The sequence below is a fragment of the Hyaena hyaena genome, unplaced genomic scaffold, assembly GCF_003009895.1.
Source record: "Hyaena hyaena isolate Hyena2069 unplaced genomic scaffold, ASM300989v1 scaffold_685, whole genome shotgun sequence".
Taxonomy (NCBI): Eukaryota; Metazoa; Chordata; class Mammalia; order Carnivora; family Hyaenidae; genus Hyaena; species Hyaena hyaena.
Window position 1 is genome coordinate 159197 of NW_024081318.1, and position 14206 is coordinate 173402.

The following is a 14206-nucleotide window of genomic DNA, read 5'->3' on the forward strand; positions in this document are numbered from 1 at the left end:
AGTCCCTTGTACTCATCTGTGGCTCATGTCCATACTCTCTGGATTCCCAATCTTTTATTCATTCAACAAACATTTATCTGGTATCCCCTCTGCTCTTTGTGCCCAACTGAGGGAAAGTGGCTGGCTGGCTGGCTGCAAAAGGAAGTGGCAGGAATTTGGAGGCCCTATAAAAACGTTCAACCAATTCTATTTTGAGCCCCATTCCACATCTTTATCCTCAAAAATGGTTGGTGCCTCCAATTCCTGAGCTCTTCTGGATTTTGGTGGAATGAACCACCTTGCTTTCCTTTTTTATTTTATTTTTTATTTTTCTTTTTTTAAGTAGTCTCCACACTCAACATGGGTCTTGAACTTACAACCCTGAGATTAGGAGTCATGCACTCTAGCAACTGGCTTTCTATTAGCAAGGTGTCCCTGAACCAGCTTGCTTTATATTAGCACCCCACCTACCCTTCACAGACATTTGGATTTCAGCTTTCTTTTTACTCCTAAGTCAGCTGCCTTGGCCGTTCATGTACTATCTATTTTTTGTCTACTTTAGTCCTCTCTCTCATTTTCCTTCTTCCTGTGGCTTATATCTCTTTGCTTTTCATTTAATGTTGTTTTAGTGTGATTTGAGGAAAGAGTAGAGATAATTCTGTGTTCAGTCGACTATGTTTAATCATGTATCACTAACTCCCCATACGGGCACAAAATTGCTTGCTTGACAGGTAAAAATGGTGCCAGCCTGGATGGTGGTAGTATCAGGTTCTGATTTTCTGATAGTCACATCTCTGTGGGGCTGTATTGCTTGAGTCTAGAATGAGATTACAGAAACGCTACAGAAGCTTCAATGTTTCTTGGCCTCTATTTTCATGACTCATTTTCTTTTTCTCTTTCTCTTGGCCCTGAGAACACATTTTTCTTCTTCCCTGAATCATAATTTTCCCTTCTTTTTTTTTTTTTTTTCTGTTACTGACTTTTACATTTTCCTTTTTTTCAATAACCATGATGAGAGAGTGTTTTGGACTAAATTCCTAGTCGTTGCATACATGTATTGTGATACAGTAAAATAGTTTTTTTTTTAAGCTGAAAGGCAATAATAGGAAGACTAGTATCTAGCATTCATTAAGCTCTTACTGTGTGCAAGACACTGTTCTTTGTATGCATTATCTCATGAAATCTCTACTACCACCCTGTGAGGTAGGTATTATCTCCACTCTGGGTGAGATTCAAATCCTACCACCTTCTATTAAAAATACTAGACTAAGAAAGATTAAAAACTTGCCTAAAGTCTTATAGCAAATGAGTGAAGCTTTAAAACATTCATGAAATGAATCTGGTTTACCTATCATCAAAGTCATGTATATTTCTTATATGTAGTTTGAAGTGGAGTTGTGGTGCCCCTAACCTCCAAGGCTCCCTGCCGAGGGAGATACCTATCTGAGGATCAGTAGCCAATCAGAAAACTCAGAGCCAGACACATCTGATTAGGATAGAAGGAATGTCTGGTTAGCTGGAGGGTTGGGTCTGGAACACAGGGTTTCTACTCCCTCAAGTGGAGATTGGCTAAGTCTAGGACAGCAAGACCTGCATAGGGGTTCTAATCCACTCACCTTACCTGCTGCAGGAGAGGAGGACTGGCCTGCCTCACCCTCACATTGAGGACCAAAAATCTGGACAGACAGCACAAGTATTACCAGGCCTGCCCTCAAGGAACATCCATGCCCGGGGTGTGACTGCCACTGACATGGGCTCATGAAGTAGAAGAGGATATGGGTAGCAGACCAGGCAGCCATTAAGAAGCACCAGATGGGAGGGGCGGCAGGGTGGCTCATCAGTCAAGCATCCAACTTCGACTCAGGTCATGATCTCACCATTCTCAGGTTTGAGCCCCACGTCGGGCTCTGGGCTGACAGCTCAGAACCTGGAACCTGAGCTCTCTGCCCCTCTCCTGCTTGCACTCTGTCTGTCTCTTTCTGTCTCAAAAATAAGTCAAAAAAACAACAAAAACCAGATGTGAATCAGGCTCCAGCCTTCCTCCTTGGGCCAACCATGAGGGGCCCTATAGAGAGGCTGCAAAGGTAGGAATTCTCTCTCTTCTAGAAGGTGAGCATAAGTGCTGTCTATTTTGTGGGCTGAGGTAGAAAGGTGGGGAGAAGGAAAAACAGTTTCCTTTCTGAATGTTTCTGTTTCATGGAGATAAAAATGCCAATATTGCAAACACTTCTCCTATCCATTTTTTTTCCTAGTGTATCTATCTTTTAAGTCAATGCCGGTTGCAGCCCCCCTCGATGGTTTCTCAACTCACTAATGGATCAGGATCCTCAACTTGAAAACGTTTTTCTAGGAGGTTTGTTGACAGAAAAATGTGCTTTTGCGGGTAAAACACTTCAGGGGACCCTTTGGTTATGCATAAAGTAAGAAGCAGGGACTCCATTGGGCAGGAGTGCAAAGATACACAATTTGGTATCACTACAAAGGACAATATAATTAAAAGGATATTTCCTCGGGTAAAGAGATTATTAACACCTAATAATGTTGAACACCTTTTAATGTGCTTATTTGCCATTTGTCTTAGTTCTGCTTGCTACAGCACAATACCACAGATTGGGTGGCTTAAACAACCCACATTCATTTCCTTTCAGTTCTGGATGCTGGAAGTCAGCATGGTCAGCCTCTGGATGAAGACCAAGAACCCTTTGCTGGTTTACAGCCGGCCATCTTCTCTTTGTATCCTCACATGACAGAAAGAAAGGGCCCCCCCCCCCCCCGACCCTTTATTTTTTAATGTTTGTTTATTTTTGAGAGAGAGAGAGAGAGGGAGACAGAGAGAGAGAGAGCACGCGCGAGGATGAGCAGGGGAGGGGCAGAGAGAGGAAGACACAGAATCTGAAGCAGGCTCTGAGCTGTCAGCACATAGCCTGACGCAGGGCTCAAACTCACTAACTGGGAGATCATGACTTGATCCGAAGTGCAGTAATACTTAACCAACTGAGTCACCCAGGCGCCCCTCTCCTTTTCTTATAAGGACACTAATCCCATCATGAGGCTCAGCCTTGATGATTTAATCACCTCCTAAAGTGTCTACCTTCTAATAGCATCACATTAGGTATTAGGATTTAATATGTGAATTTTGGGGAAAACGAACATTCAGTTTACACCAACATCTGTATATCCTCTTTGGTGAAATGACAACAGAACTTATATAAACTACATGCTAAAATAAAGTAAGGTAGTATTATTATTGACAATGGTAGTAATATTGGTCATAAAGTAAGCCTTCAAAACATTTTTAAATAATCTCCTATGCATGTCACTCTGTACAAGGGTACAAAGATTAAATAGATATGGCTCTTTTCTTCATGGAACTCACAATCATAACGAAGGTGAAGAAATGGAAAACTTTTTGAAAAAGCAAATACACAAATGTATAATTACAAAAAGTAACACGCCCTAAGAGAAAAAATTTAAAAGGATGTCATAAAAAAGAATAATGGAAATAATTTATATTGAGAGCCAAGTATTTCCAGTTCATACCTGAAAAATAAATAGAAGATATTCAAGTACAACTCAGCCAATGAGAAGAGCACATATAAAGGTCCCAAGGTAGAAAAGAGCTTGGGATGTTATATAAATCCAAAAGAAGACCAGTGTTGCCAGAATGCAGTGCAATAGTGGAACAGTAATACGAATTTTGCAACAAAGGCAGGACTCAGGCAAGGAGCAAGGAAATCAGTTAAGAGGCTACTGTATATGTCTAAGCAAAAGATGCTGGTTTGTGACCAAAGGAATGGAGAGATTGGTGGATAGCTTTGAAGTATATTTTTGAGATAGGATTGACCAGACATTGGTGAGGGACTATATGTTGGGATGGAGGGAGGGCAGGTAAGGAAGAAGAAGGTGTCAAAAATAACTCCCAAGTTGCTGGATTTTTAAAAAATGTTTATTTATTTTTGAGAGGGAGAGAGAGAGAGAGAAAGAAGAGAGATCGTGCACACACACACAAGTGGGGGAGGGGCAGAGAGAAAGAGAGAGAGGGAGACAGAATCTGAAGCAGGCTCCAAGCTCTGAGCTGTCAGCACAGAGTCTGATGCAGGACTTGAACCCATGAACTGGGAGATCATGACCTGAGCTGGTCAGATGCTTAACTGACTGAGACGCACAGGTGCCCCCTAGGTTGCTGGATTAAACAACTGGGTTGATGGAGAGGACTTTACCGTGATGGTGAAAATGTGAGGACTTGATTTTTATGGGTAGTAGCCAGGTGGATAGTGGTCACATTATTTTTAGATGAATGTAAATTCTGAAGACTGATGTGAGTGTACAGAACGAATAAACCTATTCATGGTACAGTACATACAAGGGTCCCACAACCAAGGCCAAAGGGATTGAAGCCACAAGAGGACAACTCAAGTTCAGAAGACGTCACCCTTCCCCTTCTGAGAATTTTCACAATTTTTTAAAGGAGAATTTTCATGATTTTTAAAAACTGTGACCAGGTGTCCACCAGATGGCAATATTTCTTTATAAAAATCCAGATTTAGAAACCATACCTTCTCAGCTTAATCCAGGTGGATTCTTTAGGGGCACATAGCCAGAGTCTAGTCAAATCAGTGAGAGTACAGCCCAGCCTGCTAGCTTCTAGGAAACATGCACAGGCAGAGGCAGCTTTATGAGCAAGATCCTTCTGCGACCTCTTACAAGGAGACAAAGGCTTGTGTGTGTGCGTGCTATCTGGGACTAGGTGCTTCACATCATGCAAAGTCCCTTAATTCAAAGTGCTCTTAGTGTTAGCACATGAGGAAAACTGGAAGCCTCACACGGCCACTCTGAGCCTCTTTCTACACTTGTAGAACCATAAGCATATTCGTACCAACCTCAGGAGGGTTAGTGCAAGAATGAAATTAGATAATGCCTGCCTATGAGGTGCCTAATACCATCCTGGTACAAAGTAAGCACTTAATTCATGGTAGTCTTGTTATCATATTATCCCCACAATGACCTTTATTCCCACTCTCCCTCCCTCAAGGCACTACCCTTTGCTAGCCTTGGTTACGGGCAGCCTGCCAGGTATGACCTCATAAGAGTCACAGCAAGATGGCAGCCTTCCTTCTAGGTCTTCTATAGCTTTGCCTCATGGCAGGTGCTCATCTTTGATAATCCTTCCTTCCAATTGCATTTAGAGAATGATGGAGTCCTGCTGCAATCAACTTGTCTAATTTGACAGGTAAACCATGAAGCTAGAAAGGGAGGAAGCTCCTGAAAGGAATCCAAATGCTGGAAAGTTGGCCCCGTCCTAACACACCGCATTGCATTCAATTACTCTCTGTTTAGTTGCCTTTCCTAATCTACTGAAACATGTACAATTGCTATCTGCAGTCTTGTAATTATATATTCCCAACCTGCCAGGTGGGATAGGTCCAAGCACTCAGTTTGTCTGGGGACTGATGCAATGTAAATGCGGCTCAGAATTGTCCTGGGAAGAAGTCAGCTTGACGCTAGTCGGCCTAAGGTTCAGCCACAGGGAATATTTCTATAGAAGGGGTCAGCCAGCTCCCCACTGTGTTCATCTTCCCCCTTCCCGACTAGCTCAGCCCACGTGGTACTTCATTTCCTTTCATAAAAGCCTAAAATATGTGGGTGCTTTAAAAACATATTTTTAGAAAGGTGACCAATTATTACTATTATTATATAGTAATGTTGCTTTATAGGTGTTTTCAGCCTCATTTCTTTCTTTTTTTTTTTTTTTATGAGGATGTGGTGAGGAGAGGAGAGGAAATATACCTTTGTTATAGAGGGAAGGGAAAGAACTTTTTGGTCATTAGTTTGTATTGTTAATAGCAAAACAAGTCTTCATTTTTTAGTCCATGTGAAAGACTGCTAAATGAGCAGAGTGTCAAAACGTGCTTAATTCTTCATTGTACATAGTGTAGCTCAGTTTATAAGGTACAGTATTTCACCGGCTTCTTATGGGAATCTTACATTGTAGGCAGGGTTATTTCTTACATTTTTTTCAAGTGATATGCAGAAAGGTGAGACAACTTGGTTCATTCAACAATTATTTATTGAGGGCATACATGTGCCAGGCAATGTTGTAAGCAGGGAATCAAAACCCTGGCCTTATGCATTTTACATTCTAGTGGGGAACATACCCATAGATAAATATATAAAATGCCACATAGTGCTGAACGGCATGGAGAAAATAAAATGGTGAACTGGGGAAGGATTATGTGTGTGTGTGTTTGGGGGTGGTGCAATTTTAAATACAGTAGTGAGAGAATGCCTCATAGGGAGGATAACATTTTGGTAAAGACCTGGAAAGGGGAAGGAGACTAGGGGATAGGCTTGGCAGAGGGAAGATGAGGAATTACATTTAGACATGATAATTTTGAACCTCTGATTGGACATCTCAGTGGAGATATTGAGGCATGAAGTGGACACGGGGGTCTGGGGCTCAGTGTAGAGGTTCTGCCTGAAGAAACAGACTTGTCAGTCTTCAGTGCAAACCCAGACATTATTTATGACTGTGAGATTGGATGGACTTACCAAGGGAGTGGGTATAGACAGAGTAGGAGTCTGAAGGCTAAGCCCTGGGGCCCACTAGCATGGAAGAGTTGGGGAGATGAGATGAAGCATCCAGAAAAGGTGAAGGAACAGCTAGGGGAGGAGGAGGAAAACCATGAAGACATGATCTCCTTCACTTGAAGCCAAGTGAAGAAGGTGTTTCACAGAGAGGGAGTGATCAACTGTGTCAAAGCTTTGACAGTTCATGACAGTTCGTGAGAACGGGCCACAGAACTTAAGTAAGCAGGAGGTTCCCCCCACCCCCCATTATCCTCTCTTCCTTTCTCATGGCAATCTCTTTTCTTCTTCATTGAAAGTATCATTTTTTGTTGGTGGTGGTAGTAATACTTTTCCCTTTTACTGGATAGTTACCCTATGAAAGCAGGAGTCATGACTGTTTTGGCACATATTAGGAACTCACTGTGATATTCATTTTTCTCTCGGCTTTTGTATTGCCCCATAGCATCCATCCCACCTTCCTTGCCTTCCTGATAGTGACCCAAATTATTTTGGGGAATTATCTCTATCCTGTTGTATGAAGCTTTGATGGGCAAATTCAGGTGGCTGTCTCCTACTTTAGAAGGCAAAGGGGGTAGATGCCGGCTGGGACCTCTGCATCAGAGGACAGACTCTGTCCCTCAGAGGCTCCTGAGTTTGCCCAAAAACAAGAGGAAGTGTTGACCAGCATCTCTGTCCTGACCAGAACCCCTCCTGGCGGGAGACTGTTGCCATGGCTCCCATCTCCTAGCCTCAGTGTTCTTCTGGTGCCTGCTTCTCCAGCCCCTCTTGAATTCTCTGAGCTCCCAATACCCTTCCAGTAAATCTCCTTTTGCTGAAGTTACCCAGAGCCAGTTCCTGTTCTTTTCAACCAAAAAATTGCAACATGTAAACACTCAATAAATGCTTGTTGAATGAATGAAAAAGTATGGTTTTCATTCCACAAATGGAAAGTCTCAAGTTCAAAGAGGTTTAGCCACTCATCTAAGACCACATATCCTCCATATTTCACTGATGCTTTGATGTTTCCTTTCCATATCCTCAGATCTCTGGCATCAGGATGCATTAACAAAAATTTTTAAGTTTATTTTTGAGAGAGAGAGCATAAGGAAGGGAGGGGCAGAGAGAGAGGGAGACACAGAATCCGAAGCAGGCTCCAGGCTCTGAGCTGTCAGCACAGAGCCCGACGTGGGGCTTGCACCCACGAACTATGAGATCCATGGCCTGAGCTGAAGCTGGATGCTTAACCCGCTGAGCCACTCAGGTGCCCCTGCCATCAGGATCCATTTATAATGGATCATGTCTTATAGTTAATTGGCTGTATTTTTTGTTTTTAGTGGTTTATAGAATGATATATTTTACACTGGTTTAGATGAAATGAAATATAGTACTAAGTGTTGGAGTCAGGATTCAAAGGTATCTCAAAAGTCTATATACCTTTGTTTCCCAAAGGAGTTTACTATCCAGCTGTAGGGGAAAAAAAGAGCGAAAAAACCCCTCTCTAATGCTGGACAGAGGACCTGACCGACGTTGCAGAGGTACATGAACTCTGAGGGGCTGGTGGGGGGTGGGGGGGAATCCTCTGGGTGGGCATTAAGGAGAAAAGGAAGACTTTGGTGGATGAGAAGATGGGGAGAGAAGACAGTGGGAGGTGTGCACCCCAGATGCTGGCGACAAAGCATCCTGTGCGTGTCTGAGCAGGAGGCTGGGGTTGGGGAGCATGGCTGCTCTGCGTTTCCCTCACTCCTTTCCCCTCTGGTTCTCCCTGCATCTCCAGGCACAGTTCTCTCCTGGTGCAACTTTTTTTTTGGTGGCAAGCTCCTCCTCCCCCTTTTCCTCAGTCAGTTCCACCCTGTGTGGTAGACCGAGTCCCTTCTGGAACCATGAACAAGGGAACAGGCGTCCTAGGTGGAGGGGCCCCCTGTGTGTGAGGGCACTGAGATGAGACGGTAACATGCGCACGGGGAGCAGAGGGAGCGTGGATGAACAAGATGGGAGAGCAGGCTGGGTAGGGGTGGGCACTTACTCATTCAACACAATTTATTGAGCGCACACCACACCACGTATGTCTGTAGGCAGTGGAGCCAGAGCAGTGAAATCAAAGCGGAGTGTCTGCTTTAGGGGCTTCCATTCTGCTATGATAAACTAAAAGCAAATAAACAATATATATATTTGTTAATATGTACATGCATACATACACATACATATGTCAGCGTAAGAGCAATGGAGAAAAACGTTGAGAAAGTTAGAGAACCAATAATGATGGGGTAGGAGCTGCTAATTCAAATAGAATGGCAGAGAAGTCCTCTTTGATAAGGAAACAGGTCAACAGGGACCTTAAACAGACGGAGAGATTCTTGTGACTCTAGGTGAAAAATGTTCCTGGCAGAGGACACAGCACAGGCAAGAGTCCGGAGGGGGAGTGGCTGTTTAAGGAACAGCCTGCCTATGAACGAACGAACGGAAGTGAGGCAGCCCCAGACCCTTCAGGCCCTGTCAGTGTTATAAGAGTTTGGATTTTATTCCAAGTACATGGAAAGCTCTTGGAGACGTCTGGGCGGAGCAGAGAGAATGAGAGATGGACGGGGCCTATCATCGAAGAGCTGGAACCCTGCCCTAAAAAGTCTGAATGTGATTTTCTAAATGTCCCTGGGATTTTCATTTCTGAACCATTTAAACAGAGTGGGAAATCTTCTCTAATGAATAAATATGATTTTCTATGGAACACAGAGAGGCCCCCCACCTAGAACAGATGTAATGAAGTGATTGTTTGTTTTGACAGAAACAGGCTACAGAAGGTTATGTCTCTCCACAGTGTCTTCCGTTGTCAAGGAGATACTTCTGGAAACCTCTTGTATCTAAATGTCACCATGTAGCACTTAGATTTTTCATGTTCTCCTTTTATTATGTTATTGTAAAGTTCACTGTGTAATTTTGCCCAGGAGTTAACAATTTCATCACCACCGAGTCGATTTGCTGCAAACTACCTTTTATGATATGGTGCTCAGTAGTCTTTCTCCCTTCTTCCAAGGCCAGTTTCCAGGAGGGGGCTGCCCTTGAAAAATAACCATGTACATCTCTAGGAGGTCCTGCATGTCGGTCAGTCAGCCTGGAAACCTCACAAGAAAGTCACAGGTTGATGGATTAGGCTACATAGAAATGTATGGTACTGGTTGTTTTCAGCAGAACACATTATTTCACGTGCTGATCAATCAGGGTGGGTATTGCTACATTCATTTTATAGAGAGGGAAATTGAGACTCAGTGGTAAAGAGACTTACCCAGGTAGTTAATGGTCCTGGAACAAACATCTTCTAGTTTAGGGTGATTTCTACAACATTGCACTTTTTCAAAGATATGAGCTGGAAGTGATAGATTAGTTAGTCCATTCTCTGATTTATTTTCCACACTCTGATTGAATGCCTTCTGTCAGCTGGGCACTGTTTGAAGGAGGCCCTGGGAAGACCCAGGTGAATGAGCCAAAGCTGCAGATCCCACATGCGCCCCTCCATGCCTAAGCAGACGTTACTCTTGGCTGTCAGCGGGGTGCAGATGCTGAATCTGTTATTGATCAGAGTTGGCTCTTTAGATGAAAGCCTGTTTGCTCTCCCTAGCTTAGGCATTAAACATTCAGGGTCTGAGAGTGACAACCCCTAATCGGTTCTCCTTCTGAGAGGCAATTGAGGTTTTTCAATAAGCTCTAGGCTAAAAGACCAGTGGAGACCAGACTGGAGATTAAGACAGCCACAAATATTGTTGGCCACGGATCAGCCTCTCCCAAAGTATTTCATAAACTGTTTAACTATTCTGGTTGAGTGGAATATGTTTCTCCCTGCTTATTCAAATCATGTGTCATAAAGCATTATGTCTATGCTATAATACACAATTAAAAGTAAATGATGCATCCTGCTATCATTTCCTTTTAGTGCAAGGGAGAAACAGGCTGATGCTTTTGGACTCTGAGCATGGCTTACCCACAGTAGCAATACTTTGCTCTTGCTGTGGGAGGTCTTAAGGGATTCCATATGCTAGCATTTTGCTTTTAACAAATATTTGTATCCAAGGAGAGAATGGAGTTTCTGTAGCAAAACATCTTTTTGAAAGCCCTGTCAATAAACAACACATTTAAAGAGAAGTTATACTGTCTATACTACTGTCTGTACATCTCAATTATTCAAATCTTCTGGGGATCACCAAAGCAGGCAAAAGAGGAAATTAGTGAAATGTATTTTGATATTTAGACAGATCAAATAAAAATGTGTCTGATACCAAAAGCTCACACTCCATTATCAGATTTTGCCCTCAGGCTTTGCTCTTTCTTCTGAAATGTGTAGGTATATGTATTATCAAAAGAGAGGCTTGTCTCTTCCTTCTGCCTTGAAGTGGCAGTAGTTTAATATAGGGCTAACAGGCACTCACTGTTCTGGGTTTGGGACGTATCTGAATTTTGTCAACACAGCAAGGCTGCTACTTGGGGAAACGGATTTTGGAGGAAGGTGACAACTGATTTGCATAAGAGCCCAAGGCATTTTGAAGACAAGGGGCCAGGTTCTAAACAGCTCCTTGAGGTCTGGTTAGGTAGAACTGCTGAGGAAGGGTGGGTGGGGTCTCCTATTACACCCAGGGTAGAGGAGGGCTATGAGGTTCCTAAAATAAAATGAACCTTATGGATAGAGGACATCTGGGCCGATGACCTGGAACCAGGACCCCAAAGTGTGTGACACAGGGCTAGTTCCTACACAATGCACCATTCACACTAGTGGCTCTTCTGGACGGACTATCCTGGCGGGAAAAGACTGAAGTGGCTCATTTGCGCTCAACTGTTGCAAGAGGGTCCACGTGCAAAGAGGGAAAGAGGGGAGGCCGTGTTTCTGCACCTGACGCATCATCCTTATCATATTCTTAGGGGCCCTTAAAGGTCCTAGGACAAAGTAGGTGTATACACAAGTGAAATGAAATATCTTTCCAAAACACTGGCAATAAAATTGATCAAATCAACTTTTTGATTTGCCTCTTCCTCCCATGACATGGGAATCCATTGGAGAATCCAGCCACAAAAGAGAAAACTGGCAACATTTAAAGAATTACTTCTAATAGGTAAAAATGATAGCTATAGAATACCATGTGTGACTAGTAGAATAGTGGCCCTTCAAAGATGTGTACCCCAACCACCAGCACCTGTGAACATGCCCCCTTACGTGGCAAAAGGAACTTGGCAGATGTGGTCCAGACCTTGAGATGGGGACATTGTCCTGGACGCCCTGGGTGGACCCAGTCTAATTGCAGGGGTCCTGAGGACTAGAGGGCCTCTTCCAGCTGTGGTCAGAGAGAAACATTCAGTGATGGAGGAAGGCTTAGAGGGATGCATTGCTGGCTTCGAAGATGGAAGGAGGGGCCACCAGCCACAACACGTGGGCAGCCTCTTGAAGCTGGAAAGGGCAAGGGCAAGGAAATGTATTCTCCCCCCAGTGCATCCAGAAAGAAAAGCAGCCCTGCCTACACCATTGGGTTAGCCCAGTGAGACTTGTGCCAGACTTCTGACTTCCAAAGCTGAATGTAAGCTCCTAAATTTGTGGTAATCTGTAACAGCAGCAATAGAAAACTAATGGACCATACCAATCTTAGGTAAAGTAAAAAAAGTCAGTGGTGCCTGGGCGGCTCAGTCAGGTAAGCTTCTTAGCCTGAGACTTTGGCTCAGGTCATGATCTCATGGTGGCTGTCAGCACAGAGCCTGCTTCAGATCCCCTGTCCCTCTCTGCCCCTCCCCTGCTTGTTTCTCTGGCTCTCTATTAAAAATAAACATTAAAAAAAGTCAGCCAAACCCTCAAGGTGTTAAAAAGACTGAAAAGACCCAACTGTTGCTTTTCATTGAATTTATTCAAAATAATTATATTCATATAGCACATAGCTATAATTACTTTAACAGTTTTGATTGATGTGTTATTGACATCAAATAAGTTTTTCCAATCTTTAAAAGAATGCATAATTTTCATGATTATCATGTAAGGAAAATAAAATTATAAAGGGACATCCTGCTATATGAATGTATGAATTTATAGTTCTTTATTAAATCAGGCTCTGTGCTGACAGTGTGGAGCCTGCTTGGGATTCTCTCTCTCTCCCTCTCTCTGTCTCTCCCCTGCTCATGTACATGCGGTCTCTCAAAATAAATAAATAAACTTTTAAAAATATATATTAAAAAAAAGATCACTGCCACAATTCTGAGCTCCCAGGGGCCCTGAGCTCCCCATGTGGCCCCTCCACAAACTTAATCTGCCTCCAATCCTGCTACTTCTTCTCCCACCATGGTGCTTGCACCTGTACTTCTTACAGCCACTGGTTTGGGCCCCAACACTCCACATGTGGAGAGATAAAATAGATACCTATCTGGTCACTTTGGCTCTTGCCTGTCCCCTCTGATCTCTCCTGCACATGCTGTCCAGATTCACATCTCTAAAAGACCTTCTCCATCATGCTGCCCGCCTGCGAGAAGACATACTTCTTGTCCTTGGGCATGGTGGAGGTTCGCAGCCTTTAGCAGGACCTGATTAATGTGAGGAGGTTGCAAGTGACTTACATGTATCCAGTTCTGATGTTCTAAGAATTCTAGAGGATTTCCTCAAAAAAAAAAAAAAAAAAGGGTGGGGGAGGGGCAAATTTATTCATTTATATTCATTTCACAAATATTTATAATGCATTTATTAGGTACCCAGTACTGCTTTATGTACTCAGGACACAAGGGTGAATGAGAGAGAAAAGACCACCTTCCATGTGGGGAGACAGATGACACTCTGTGAAATAAACAGGAAACATCCAGTGGTGTTAGATGCTATGCAAAATATTCAGACAGTGGGAAGTAACTGAGTAGCTGGGTGACTACTTTGGATTGAATGATAAGAGTAGACATGTGGAGAAAGATGACATTTCAGCTGGTGGCTGCAAACATCTGGAAGGAGAGCATTCCAGGAAGAGACAAGAGCAAGTATAAGGGTCTCCATTGGGTATGGGGTATTAAAGGGACAGAGAAAAGGAGAGCGTGATCAGAGTGGTGAGTTGAGCTGGAAAGGAAAGCCGTAGTCAGACCTTACGTCTCAGGAACAGAATCCTGGGTTTTGACTTTCCTGTTAAGGTGATAGAAAGCTACCAGAGATTTAAATCAGTGAACTGATATATGCTAACATTTGTTTTAAAAGCTCACTTGGGTGAATGGGTTATTGTGCAGCCCACTGAGGAACCATTACTATGATCCAGGCAAGAGAATGTCATGGCCTGGACAAGGGTGATGCAAATGCAAATAAAGAGGTGTATGAACAAATCCGGGCATGTTTTGGATTGACGATGGAGAAGACTTGCTGATGGACTGGATATGTAGGATGCAGCAAAGAAAGTAACTTCTGGTTTTTGGCTCAATCCACTGGATGGTTGATGATACTATTTATTATGATGAGGGGAGCTCAAAACTACCTTTATATATATGTAGTACTATACTGTGCTTTCTTGGTTTATGAGGCATTCAGGGCAATTTGCCCTTGTATGAAATGAGGCAACACTACTATGCTTTATACAACTTGCTTCTATTTTGTATAACTTTATAGTGCCTCTCGTTCTTTCTTAAAAAATGTTTTATTTATTTATGAGAGAGAGGGAAAGAGAGCATGCGCATG